The sequence below is a fragment of the Ambystoma mexicanum genome, chromosome 1q (genome assembly GCF_040938575.1).
Source record: "Ambystoma mexicanum isolate Mex_15411 chromosome 1q, UKY_AmexF1_1, whole genome shotgun sequence".
Taxonomy (NCBI): domain Eukaryota; kingdom Metazoa; phylum Chordata; class Amphibia; order Caudata; family Ambystomatidae; genus Ambystoma; species Ambystoma mexicanum.
In genome coordinates this window covers 1,254,341,461-1,254,353,849 of record NC_090922.1, presented here as the reverse complement: position 1 = coordinate 1,254,353,849, position 12,389 = coordinate 1,254,341,461, and the positions used below count along the sequence as shown (strand labels likewise).

The following is a 12,389-nucleotide window of genomic DNA, read 5'->3' as shown; positions in this document are numbered from 1 at the left end:
TCCGAGCCTCTTGTGCTGTGTCAGCTCGGCATCCACCCCCCTCTTGCAATGCTGAACGCTGTCCTCGGCAGTGTGTTTCTGCTCTAAGAGTGTGCCGATTCCGAGCCTCTTGTGCTGTGTCGGCTCTGACGTCCCCACCCCTCTTGCAATGCTGAACGCTGTCCTCGGCAGTGTGTTTCTGCACTAAGAGTCAGCCGATTCCGAGCCTCTTGTGCTGTGTCGGCTCTGACGTCCACACCCCTCTTGCAATGCTGAACGCTGTCCTCGGCAGTGTGTTTCTGCTCTAAGAGTCAGCCGATTCCGAGCCTCTTGTGCTGTGTCGGCTCTGAAGTCCACACCCCTCTTGCAATGCTGAACGCTGTCCTCTGCAGTGTGCTGCTGCTCTTTTTTTGCCTCAAGCTCAGGAGCCACAGCTGCCGGCTTGGAAAAGCAACGAGCAGCTCCATGCACCCACTTTTGAAATACCCGCTTGCCTATTCATGTTTGCAAAGAAACTGCCTGTAAATTCAGCTCAAGCCACACTAGCACTCACTCTACCAAGCGTCAGTTCCTTACAAAAATAAAAATAAATCTCTAAAAGAAAGAAATAAACACACACACACACACACAATTTTCCTGCTGGGGTCTCCTCGACTCTTTGGAAGGCAGAGGTCGACGTGGGTTAAGGCCCTTCCTTACCTTCTCTGCTGGTGGTCTACGAGTGCAGGAAAGAAGCAGGCCCAGTAACAGCAACCGAGGCCCCCAGCCCAGCCCAGCCCATGCAGGGAACACCTGAAGGCTGACTCTCTAACCCAGTGCTGCTCCAAGTTGGTTTGGCAAAAGTTTGCAAAGAAGCTGCCTGTAAATTCAGCTCAAGCCACACTAGCACTCACCCAAGCGTCGGGTCCTTATAAAAAGGAAAAAAAGCACCTCTAAAAAATAAGAAATAAACACACACACAATTTTCCTGCTCCGGTCTCCTCGACTCCTTGGAAGGCAGAGGGCGATGTTGGTTGCGGCCCTTACCTTCTCCGGCTGGTGGCCTACAAGTGCAGGAAAGAAGCAGGCCCAGTAACAGCAACTGAGGCCCCCAACCCAGCACAGCCCAGGCAGGCATCAGCTGAAGGCTGATTCTCTAACCCAGTGGTGCTCCAAGTTGGTTTGGCAAACGTTTGCAAAGAAGCCGCCCGTAAATTCAGATCAAACCACACTAGCACTCACCCAAGCGTCGGTTCCTTATAAAAAGGGGGAAAAAAGCACCTCTAAAAAATAAGAAATAAACACACACACAATTTTCCTGCTCCGGTCTCCTCGACTCCTTGGAAGGCAAAGGGCGATGTTGGTTGAGGCCCTTACCTTCTCCGGCTGGTGGCCTACAAGTTCAGGAAAGAAGCAGGCCCAGTAACAGCAACTGAGGCCCCCAGCCCAGCCTAGCCCATGCAGGGAACACCTGAAGGCTGACTCTCTAACCCAGTGCTGCTCCAAGTTGGTTTGGCAAATGTTTGCAAAGAAGCTGCCTGTAAATTCAGCTCAAGCCACACTAGCACTCACCCAAGCGTCGGTTCCTTATAAAAAGGAAAAAAAAGCACCTCTAAAAAATAAGAAATAAACACACACCCAATTTTCCTGCTCCAGTCTCCTCGACCCCTTGGAAGGCAGAGGGCGATGTTGGTTGCAGCCCTTACCTTCTCCGGCTGGTGGCCTACAAGTGCAGGAAAGAAGCAGGCCCAGTAACAGCAACTGAGGCCCCCAACCCAGCACAGCGCAGGCAGGCATCAGCTGAAGGCTGATTCTCTACCCCATTGGTGCTCCAAGTTGGTTTGGCAAACGTTTGCAAAGAAGCCGCCCGTAAATTCAGATCAAACCACACTAGCACTCACCCAAGCGTCGGGAAGGCGGAGGGCAATGTCAGCTGAGGGCCTCACCTTCTCCGGCGGGTGGCCTACACGTCCAGGAAAGAAGCAAGCCCAGGAACAGCAGCTGAGGCCCCCAGCCCAGCCCAGCCCAGCCCAGCCCTGCCCAGGTCAGGCATCAGCTGAAGGCCGACTCCCTGCACATGGGAAGGACCGAGGCCAGACCCTGGGCTCCTGGGCTCCTGGGCCCCTAGGCTGAAGGCTCGCCTCGGCTCGACCAGCGCTCGATCAGGCTCGATCAGGCGAGATTATTAGGTAGCATGGGGCCCAGCTGGGACTTCTAGGAAGCTTAGGGTGACCGCCACTTCTTCCCCATCCAGAGGCCTGGCTATGGAGACGAGAGGCATGATGTGGCCTCCCTTCCTGCCTCTTGAAGGCCCCTCTCCCCCCGTGAGCAGTTCCCGCTCCAAGTGTCCCCCTGTCTCCCAAGGTGCACTCTACCTCTAGACCCCACATATGCAGATGAGACCCATCCACTTCCCTCCACTAGCTGTAGGGGGCCTTGCGTGTCCACGTTTCAATGGCAGGGAAAGGGCCCACTCGAGAGAAAACAGAAAGACGCTGAAGGAGCTTTGGCAGGGACACGAGCTGCTCTTTTTTGCTCCATCCGAGCCGACAAGCTGCCGTCGATTCAGCCTCCCGCTGCTGGAGTGTGCTGCTCCAAGTTAGTTTGGCGAAAACGTGTTCGCTACTGACGGGGGTCTGTATTGGAGCAAGGGCTGCTGGCTGCCCCTTTGCCTTTTTCACGCGCTGTGTTTGTTAAAATTAAAAGGAGAATGGAGGAAAATGATAGCTCAAGGCGGAGAAGACGAACGCCACCTATCGGGGACAGAGTAGCAAAATGCCTACAGCACCTGGTATTCCCAGGCGGTCTCCCATCCAAGTACTAACCAGGCCCGACCCTGCTTAGCTTCCGAGATCGGACGAGATCGGGCGCATTCAGGGTGGTATGGCCGTAGGCGAGGAGTGCGCCGATTCCGAGCCTCTTGTGCTGTGTCAGCTCGGCATCCACCCCCCTCTTGCAATGCTGAACGCTGTCCTCGGCAGTGTGTTTCTGCTCTAAGAGTGTGCCGATTCCGAGCCTCTTGTGCTGTGTCGGCTCTGACGTCCCCACCCCTCTTGCAATGCTGAACGCTGTCCTCGGCAGTGTGTTTCTGCACTAAGAGTCAGCCGATTCCGAGCCTCTTGTGCTGTGTCGGCTGTGACGTCCCCACCCCTCTTGCAATGCTGAACGCTGTCCTCGGCAGTGTGTTTCTGCACTAAGAGTCAGCCGATTCCGAGCCTCTTGTGCTGTGTCGGCTCTGACGTCCACACCCCTCTTGCAATGCTGAACGCTGTCCTCGGCAGTGTGTTTCTGCTCTAAGAGTCAGCCGATTCCGAGCCTCTTGTGCTGTGTCGGCTCTGAAGTCCACACCCCTCTTGCAATGCTGAACGCTGTCCTCTGCAGTGTGCTGCTGCTCTTTTTTTGCCTCAAGCTCAGGAGCCACAGCTGCCGGCTTGGAAAAGCAACGAGCAGCTTCATGCACCCACTTTTGAAATACCCGCTTGCCTATTCATGTTTGCAAAGAAACTGCCTGTAAATTCAGCTCAAGCCACACTAGCACTCACTCTACCAAGCGTCAGTTCCTTACAAAAATAAAAATAAATCTCTAAAAGAAAGAAATAAACACACACACACACACACAATTTTCCTGCTGGGGTCTCCTCGACTCTTTGGAAGGCAGAGGTCGACGTGGGTTAAGGCCCTTCCTTACCTTCTCTGCTGGTGGTCTACGAGTGCAGGAAAGAAGCAGGCCCAGTAACAGCAACCGAGGCCCCCAGCCCAGCCCAGCCCATGCAGGGAACACCTGAAGGCTGACTCTCTAACCCAGTGCTGCTCCAAGTTGGTTTGGCAAAAGTTTGCAAAGAAGCTGCCTGTAAATTCAGCTCAAGCCACACTAGCACTCACCCAAGCGTCGGGTCCTTATAAAAAGGAAAAAAAGCACCTCTAAAAAATAAGAAATAAACACACACACAATTTTCCTGCTCCGGTCTCCTCGACTCCTTGGAAGGCAGAGGGCGATGTTGGTTGCGGCCCTTACCTTCTCCGGCTGGTGGCCTACAAGTGCAGGAAAGAAGCAGGCCCAGTAACAGCAACTGAGGCCCCCAACCCAGCACAGCCCAGGCAGGCATCAGCTGAAGGCTGATTCTCTAACCCAGTGGTGCTCCAAGTTGGTTTGGCAAACGTTTGCAAAGAAGCCGCCCGTAAATTCAGATCAAACCACACTAGCACTCACCCAAGCGTCGGTTCCTTATAAAAAGGGGGAAAAAAGCACCTCTAAAAAATAAGAAATAAACACACACACAATTTTCCTGCTCCGGTCTCCTCGACTCCTTGGAAGGCAAAGGGCGATGTTGGTTGAGGCCCTTACCTTCTCCGGCTGGTGGCCTACAAGTTCAGGAAAGAAGCAGGCCCAGTAACAGCAACTGAGGCCCCCAGCCCAGCCTAGCCCATGCAGGGAACACCTGAAGGCTGACTCTCTAACCCAGTGCTGCTCCAAGTTGGTTTGGCAAATGTTTGCAAAGAAGCTGCCTGTAAATTCAGCTCAAGCCACACTAGCACTCACCCAAGCGTCGGTTCCTTATAAAAAGGAAAAAAAAGCACCTCTAAAAAATAAGAAATAAACACACACCCAATTTTCCTGCTCCAGTCTCCTCGACCCCTTGGAAGGCAGAGGGCGATGTTGGTTGCAGCCCTTACCTTCTCCGGCTGGTGGCCTACAAGTGCAGGAAAGAAGCAGGCCCAGTAACAGCAACTGAGGCCCCCAACCCAGCACAGCGCAGGCAGGCATCAGCTGAAGGCTGATTCTCTACCCCATTGGTGCTCCAAGTTGGTTTGGCAAACGTTTGCAAAGAAGCCGCCCGTAAATTCAGATCAAACCACACTAGCACTCACCCAAGCGTCGGGAAGGCGGAGGGCAATGTCAGCTGAGGGCCTCACCTTCTCCGGCGGGTGGCCTACACGTCCAGGAAAGAAGCAAGCCCAGGAACAGCAGCTGAGGCCCCCAGCCCAGCCCAGCCCAGCCCAGCCCAGCCCTGCCCAGGTCAGGCATCAGCTGAAGGCCGACTCCCTGCACATGGGAAGGACCGAGGCCAGACCCTGGGCTCCTGGGCTCCTGGGCCCCTAGGCTGAAGGCTCGACCAGCGCTCGATCAGGCTCGATCAGGCGAGATTATTAGGTAGCATGGGGCCCAGCTGGGACTTCTAGGAAGCTTAGGGTGACCGCCACTTCTTCCCCATCCAGAGGCCTGGCTATGGAGACGAGAGGCATGATGTGGCCTCCCTTCCTGCCTCTTGAAGGCCCCTCTCCCCCCGTGAGCAGTTCCCGCTCCAAGTGTCCCCCTGTCTCCCAAGGTGCACTCTACCTCTAGACCCCACATATGCAGATGAGACCCATCCACTTCCCTCCACTAGCTGTAGGGGGCCTTGCGTGTCCACGTTTCAATGGCAGGGAAAGGGCCCACTCGAGAGAAAACAGAAAGACGCTGAAGGAGCTTTGGCAGGGACACGAGCTGCTCTTTTTTGCTCCATCCGAGCCGACAAGCTGCCGTCGATTCAGCCTCCCGCTGCTGGAGTGTGCTGCTCCAAGTTAGTTTGGCGAAAACGTGTTCGCTACTGACGGGGGTCTGTATTGGAGCAAGGGCTGCTGGCTGCCCCTTTGCCTTTTTCACGCGCTGTGTTTGTTAAAATTAAAAGGAGAATGGAGGAAAATGATAGCTCAAGGCGGAGAAGACGAACGCCACCTATCGGGGACAGAGTAGCAAAATGCCTACAGCACCTGGTATTCCCAGGCGGTCTCCCATCCAAGTACTAACCAGGCCCGACCCTGCTTAGCTTCCGAGATCGGACGAGATCGGGCGCATTCAGGGTGGTATGGCCGTAGGCGAGGAGTGCGCCGATTCCGAGCCTCTTGTGCTGTGTCAGCTCGGCATCCACCCCCCTCTTGCAATGCTGAACGCTGTCCTCGGCAGTGTGTTTCTGCTCTAAGAGTGTGCCGATTCCGAGCCTCTTGTGCTGTGTCGGCTCTGACGTCCCCACCCCTCTTGCAATGCTGAACGCTGTCCTCGGCAGTGTTTCTGCACTAAGAGTCAGCCGATTCCGAGCCTCTTGTGCTGTGTCGGCTCTGACGTCCACACCCCTCTTGCAATGCTGAACGCTGTCCTCGGCAGTGTGTTTCTGCTCTAAGAGTCAGCCGATTCCGAGCCTCTTGTGCTGTGTCGGCTCTGAAGTCCACACCCCTCTTGCAATGCTGAACGCTGTCCTCTGCAGTGTGCTGCTGCTCTTTTTTTGCCTCAAGCTCAGGAGCCACAGCTGCCGGCTTGGAAAAGCAACGAGCAGCTCCATGCACCCACTTTTGAAATACCCGCTTGCCTATTCATGTTTGCAAAGAAACTGCCTGTAAATTCAGCTCAAGCCACACTAGCACTCACTCTACCAAGCGTCAGTTCCTTACAAAAATAAAAATAAATCTCTAAAAGAAAGAAATAAACACACACACACACACACAATTTTCCTGCTGGGGTCTCCTCGACTCTTTGGAAGGCAGAGGTCGACGTGGGTTAAGGCCCTTCCTTACCTTCTCTGCTGGTGGTCTACGAGTGCAGGAAAGAAGCAGGCCCAGTAACAGCAACCGAGGCCCCCAGCCCAGCCCAGCCCATGCAGGGAACACCTGAAGGCTGACTCTCTAACCCAGTGCTGCTCCAAGTTGGTTTGGCAAAAGTTTGCAAAGAAGCTGCCTGTAAATTCAGCTCAAGCCACACTAGCACTCACCCAAGCGTCGGGTCCTTATAAAAAGGAAAAAAAGCACCTCTAAAAAATAAGAAATAAACACACACACAATTTTCCTGCTCCGGTCTCCTCGACTCCTTGGAAGGCAGAGGGCGATGTTGGTTGCGGCCCTTACCTTCTCCGGCTGGTGGCCTACAAGTGCAGGAAAGAAGCAGGCCCAGTAACAGCAACTGAGGCCCCCAACCCAGCACAGCCCAGGCAGGCATCAGCTGAAGGCTGATTCTCTAACCCAGTGGTGCTCCAAGTTGGTTTGGCAAACGTTTGCAAAGAAGCCGCCCGTAAATTCAGATCAAACCACACTAGCACTCACCCAAGCGTCGGTTCCTTATAAAAAGGGGGAAAAAAGCACCTCTAAAAAATAAGAAATAAACACACACACAATTTTCCTGCTCCGGTCTCCTCGACTCCTTGGAAGGCAAAGGGCGATGTTGGTTGAGGCCCTTACCTTCTCCGGCTGGTGGCCTACAAGTTCAGGAAAGAAGCAGGCCCAGTAACAGCAACTGAGGCCCCCAGCCCAGCCTAGCCCATGCAGGGAACACCTGAAGGCTGACTCTCTAACCCAGTGCTGCTCCAAGTTGGTTTGGCAAATGTTTGCAAAGAAGCTGCCTGTAAATTCAGCTCAAGCCACACTAGCACTCACCCAAGCGTCGGTTCCTTATAAAAAGGAAAAAAAAGCACCTCTAAAAAATAAGAAATAAACACACACCCAATTTTCCTGCTCCAGTCTCCTCGACCCCTTGGAAGGCAGAGGGCGATGTTGGTTGCAGCCCTTACCTTCTCCGGCTGGTGGCCTACAAGTGCAGGAAAGAAGCAGGCCCAGTAACAGCAACTGAGGCCCCCAACCCAGCACAGCGCAGGCAGGCATCAGCTGAAGGCTGATTCTCTACCCCATTGGTGCTCCAAGTTGGTTTGGCAAACGTTTGCAAAGAAGCCGCCCGTAAATTCAGATCAAACCACACTAGCACTCACCCAAGCGTCGGGAAGGCGGAGGGCAATGTCAGCTGAGGGCCTCACCTTCTCCGGCGGGTGGCCTACACGTCCAGGAAAGAAGCAAGCCCAGGAACAGCAGCTGAGGCCCCCAGCCCAGCCCAGCCCAGCCCAGCCCAGCCCAGCCCAGCCCTGCCCAGGTCAGGCATCAGCTGAAGGCCGACTCCCTGCACATGGGAAGGACCGAGGCCAGACCCTGGGCTCCTGGGCTCCTGGGCCCCTAGGCTGAAGGCTCGCCTCGGCTCGACCAGCGCTCGATCAGGCTCGATCAGGCGAGATTATTAGGTAGAAGGGGGCCCAGCTGGGACTTCTAGGAAGCTTAGGGTGACCGCCACTTCTTCCCCATCCAGAGGCCTGGCTATGGAGACGAGAGGCATGATGTGGCCTCCCTTCCTGCCTCTTGAAGGCCCCTCTCCCCCCGTGAGCAGTTCCCGCTCCAAGTGTCCCCCTGTCTCCCAAGGTGCACTCTACCTCTAGACCCCACATATGCAGATGAGACCCATCCACTTCCCTCCACTAGCTGTAGGGGGCCTTGCGTGTCCACGTTTCAATGGCAGGGAAAGGGCCCACTCGAGAGAAAACAGAAAGACGCTGAAGGAGCTTTGGCAGGGACACGAGCTGCTCTTTTTTGCTCCATCCGAGCCGACAAGCTGCCGTCGATTCAGCCTCCCGCTGCTGGAGTGTGCTGCTCCAAGTTAGTTTGGCGAAAACGTGTTCGCTACTGACGGGGGTCTGTATTGGAGCAAGGGCTGCTGGCTGCCCCTTTGCCTTTTTCACGCGCTGTGTTTGTTAAAATTAAAAGGAGAATGGAGGAAAATGATAGCTCAAGGCGGAGAAGACGAACGCCACCTATCGGGGACAGAGTAGCAAAATGCCTACAGCACCTGGTATTCCCAGGCGGTCTCCCATCCAAGTACTAACCAGGCCCGACCCTGCTTAGCTTCCGAGATCGTACGAGATCGGGCGCATTCAGGGTGGTATGGCCGTAGGCGAGGACTGCGCCGATTCCGAGCCTCTTGTGCTGTGTCAGCTCGGCATCCACCCCCCTCTTGCAATGCTGAACGCTGTCCTCGGCAGTGTGTTTCTGCTCTAAGAGTGTGCCGATTCCGAGCCTCTTGTGCTGTGTCGGCTCTGACGTCCCCACCCCTCTTGCAATGCTGAACGCTGTCCTCGGCAGTGTGTTTCTGCACTAAGAGTCAGCCGATTCCGAGCCTCTTGTGCTGTGTCGGCTCTGACGTCCACACCCCTCTTGCAATGCTGAACGCTGTCCTCGGCAGTGTGTTTCTGCTCTAAGAGTCAGCCGATTCCGAGCCTCTTGTGCTGTGTCGGCTCTGAAGTCCACACCCCTCTTGCAATGCTGAACGCTGTCCTCTGCAGTGTGCTGCTGCTCTTTTTTTGCCTCAAGCTCAGGAGCCACAGCTGCCGGCTTGGAAAAGCAACGAGCAGCTCCATGCACCCACTTTTGAAATACCCGCTTGCCTATTCATGTTTGCAAAGAAACTGCCTGTAAATTCAGCTCAAGCCACACTAGCACTCACTCTACCAAGCGTCAGTTCCTTACAAAAATAAAAATAAATCTCTAAAAGAAAGAAATAAACACACACACACACACACAATTTTCCTGCTGGGGTCTCCTCGACTCTTTGGAAGGCAGAGGTCGACGTGGGTTAAGGCCCTTCCTTACCTTCTCTGCTGGTGGTCTACGAGTGCAGGAAAGAAGCAGGCCCAGTAACAGCAACCGAGGCCCCCAGCCCAGCCCAGCCCATGCAGGGAACACCTGAAGGCTGACTCTCTAACCCAGTGCTGCTCCAAGTTGGTTTGGCAAAAGTTTGCAAAGAAGCTGCCTGTAAATTCAGCTCAAGCCACACTAGCACTCACCCAAGCGTCGGGTCCTTATAAAAAGGAAAAAAAGCACCTCTAAAAAATAAGAAATAAACACACACACAATTTTCCTGCTCCGGTCTCCTCGACTCCTTGGAAGGCAGAGGGCGATGTTGGTTGCGGCCCTTACCTTCTCCGGCTGGTGGCCTACAAGTGCAGGAAAGAAGCAGGCCCAGTAACAGCAACTGAGGCCCCCAACCCAGCACAGCCCAGGCAGGCATCAGCTGAAGGCTGATTCTCTAACCCAGTGGTGCTCCAAGTTGGTTTGGCAAACGTTTGCAAAGAAGCCGCCCGTAAATTCAGATCAAACCACACTAGCACTCACCCAAGCGTCGGTTCCTTATAAAAAGGGGGAAAAAAGCACCTCTAAAAAATAAGAAATAAACACACACACAATTTTCCTGCTCCGGTCTCCTCGACTCCTTGGAAGGCAAAGGGCGATGTTGGTTGAGGCCCTTACCTTCTCCGGCTGGTGGCCTACAAGTTCAGGAAAGAAGCAGGCCCAGTAACAGCAACTGAGGCCCCCAGCCCAGCCTAGCCCATGCAGGGAACACCTGAAGGCTGACTCTCTAACCCAGTGCTGCTCCAAGTTGGTTTGGCAAATGTTTGCAAAGAAGCTGCCTGTAAATTCAGCTCAAGCCACACTAGCACTCACCCAAGCGTCGGTTCCTTATAAAAAGGAAAAAAAAGCACCTCTAAAAAATAAGAAATAAACACACACCCAATTTTCCTGCTCCAGTCTCCTCGACCCCTTGGAAGGCAGAGGGCGATGTTGGTTGCAGCCCTTACCTTCTCCGGCTGGTGGCCTACAAGTGCAGGAAAGAAGCAGGCCCAGTAACAGCAACTGAGGCCCCCAACCCAGCACAGCGCAGGCAGGCATCAGCTGAAGGCTGATTCTCTACCCCATTGGTGCTCCAAGTTGGTTTGGCAAACGTTTGCAAAGAAGCCGCCCGTAAATTCAGATCAAACCACACTAGCACTCACCCAAGCGTCGGGAAGGCGGAGGGCAATGTCAGCTGAGGGCCTCACCTTCTCCGGCGGGTGGCCTACACGTCCAGGAAAGAAGCAAGCCCAGGAACAGCAGCTGAGGCCCCCAGCCCAGCCCAGCCCAGCCCAGCCCTGCCCAGGTCAGGCATCAGCTGAAGGCCGACTCCCTGCACATGGGAAGGACCGAGGCCAGACCCTGGGCTCCTGGGCTCCTGGGCCCCTAGGCTGAAGGCTCGCCTCGGCTCGACCAGCGCTCGATCAGGCTCGATCAGGCGAGATTATTAGGTAGCATGGGGCCCAGCTGGGACTTCTAGGAAGCTTAGGGTGACCGCCACTTCTTCCCCATCCAGAGGCCTGGCTATGGAGACGAGAGGCATGATGTGGCCTCCCTTCCTGCCTCTTGAAGGCCCCTCTCCCCCCGTGAGCAGTTCCCGCTCCAAGTGTCCCCCTGTCTCCCAAGGTGCACTCTACCTCTAGACCCCACATATGCAGATGAGACCCATCCACTTCCCTCCACTAGCTGTAGGGGGCCTTGCGTGTCCACGTTTCAATGGCAGGGAAAGGGCCCACTCGAGAGAAAACAGAAAGACGCTGAAGGAGCTTTGGCAGGGACACGAGCTGCTCTTTTTTGCTCCATCCGAGCCGACAAGCTGCCGTCGATTCAGCCTCCCGCTGCTGGAGTGTGCTGCTCCAAGTTAGTTTGGCGAAAACGTGTTCGCTACTGACGGGGGTCTGTATTGGAGCAAGGGCTGCTGGCTGCCCCTTTGCCTTTTTCACGCGCTGTGTTTGTTAAAATTAAAAGGAGAATGGAGGAAAATGATAGCTCAAGGCGGAGAAGACGAACGCCACCTATCGGGGACAGAGTAGCAAAATGCCTACAGCACCTGGTATTCCCAGGCGGTCTCCCATCCAAGTACTAACCAGGCCCGACCCTGCTTAGCTTCCGAGATCGGACGAGATCGGGCGCATTCAGGGTGGTATGGCCGTAGGCGAGGAGTGCGCCGATTCCGAGCCTCTTGTGCTGTGTCAGCTCGGCATCCACCCCCCTCTTGCAATGCTGAACGCTGTCCTCGGCAGTGTGTTTCTGCTCTAAGAGTGTGCCGATTCCGAGCCTCTTGTGCTGTGTCGGCTCTGACGTCCCCACCCCTCTTGCAATGCTGAACGCTGTCCTCGGCAGTGTGTTTCTGCACTAAGAGTCAGCCGATTCCGAGCCTCTTGTGCTGTGTCGGCTGTGACGTCCCCACCCCTCTTGCAATGCTGAACGCTGTCCTCGGCAGTGTGTTTCTGCACTAAGAGTCAGCCGATTCCGAGCCTCTTGTGCTGTGTCGGCTCTGACGTCCACACCCCTCTTGCAATGCTGAACGCTGTCCTCGGCAGTGTGTTTCTGCTCTAAGAGTCAGCCGATTCCGAGCCTCTTGTGCTGTGTCGGCTCTGAAGTCCACACCCCTCTTGCAATGCTGAACGCTGTCCTCTGCAGTGTGCTGCTGCTCTTTTTTTGCCTCAAGCTCAGGAGCCACAGCTGCCGGCTTGGAAAAGCAACGAGCAGCTTCATGCACCCACTTTTGAAATACCCGCTTGCCTATTCATGTTTGCAAAGAAACTGCCTGTAAATTCAGCTCAAGCCACACTAGCACTCACTCTACCAAGCGTCAGTTCCTTACAAAAATAAAAATAAATCTCTAAAAGAAAGAAATAAACACACACACACACACACAATTTTCCTGCTGGGGTCTCCTCGACTCTTTGGAAGGCAGAGGTCGACGTGGGTTAAGGCCCTTCCTTACCTTCTCTGCTGGTGGTCTACGAGTGCAGGAA

General features: G+C 54.7%; 4 non-coding genes across 4 annotated transcripts; all 4 read right to left on the bottom strand.

Annotated features, from left to right (window-relative positions):
• Positions 1-2,734: 2,734 nt before the first annotated feature.
• On the bottom strand, positions 2,735-2,853 carry LOC138564025 (5S ribosomal RNA). Its single transcript, XR_011299992.1, has one exon. It is a non-coding gene; the product is annotated as a 5S ribosomal RNA (ribosomal RNA).
• A 2,844-nt stretch (positions 2,854-5,697) lies between these two features.
• LOC138564012 (5S ribosomal RNA) lies at positions 5,698-5,816 on the bottom strand. Its single transcript, XR_011299980.1, has one exon. It is a non-coding gene; the product is annotated as a 5S ribosomal RNA (ribosomal RNA).
• Positions 5,817-8,578: 2,762 nt separating this feature from the next.
• LOC138564446 (5S ribosomal RNA) lies at positions 8,579-8,697 on the bottom strand. The gene has a single exon (XR_011300395.1). It is a non-coding gene; the product is annotated as a 5S ribosomal RNA (ribosomal RNA).
• Positions 8,698-11,446: 2,749 nt separating this feature from the next.
• On the bottom strand, positions 11,447-11,565 carry LOC138564000 (5S ribosomal RNA). The gene has a single exon (XR_011299969.1). It is a non-coding gene; the product is annotated as a 5S ribosomal RNA (ribosomal RNA).
• Between the last annotated feature and the right edge of the window lie 824 nt (positions 11,566-12,389).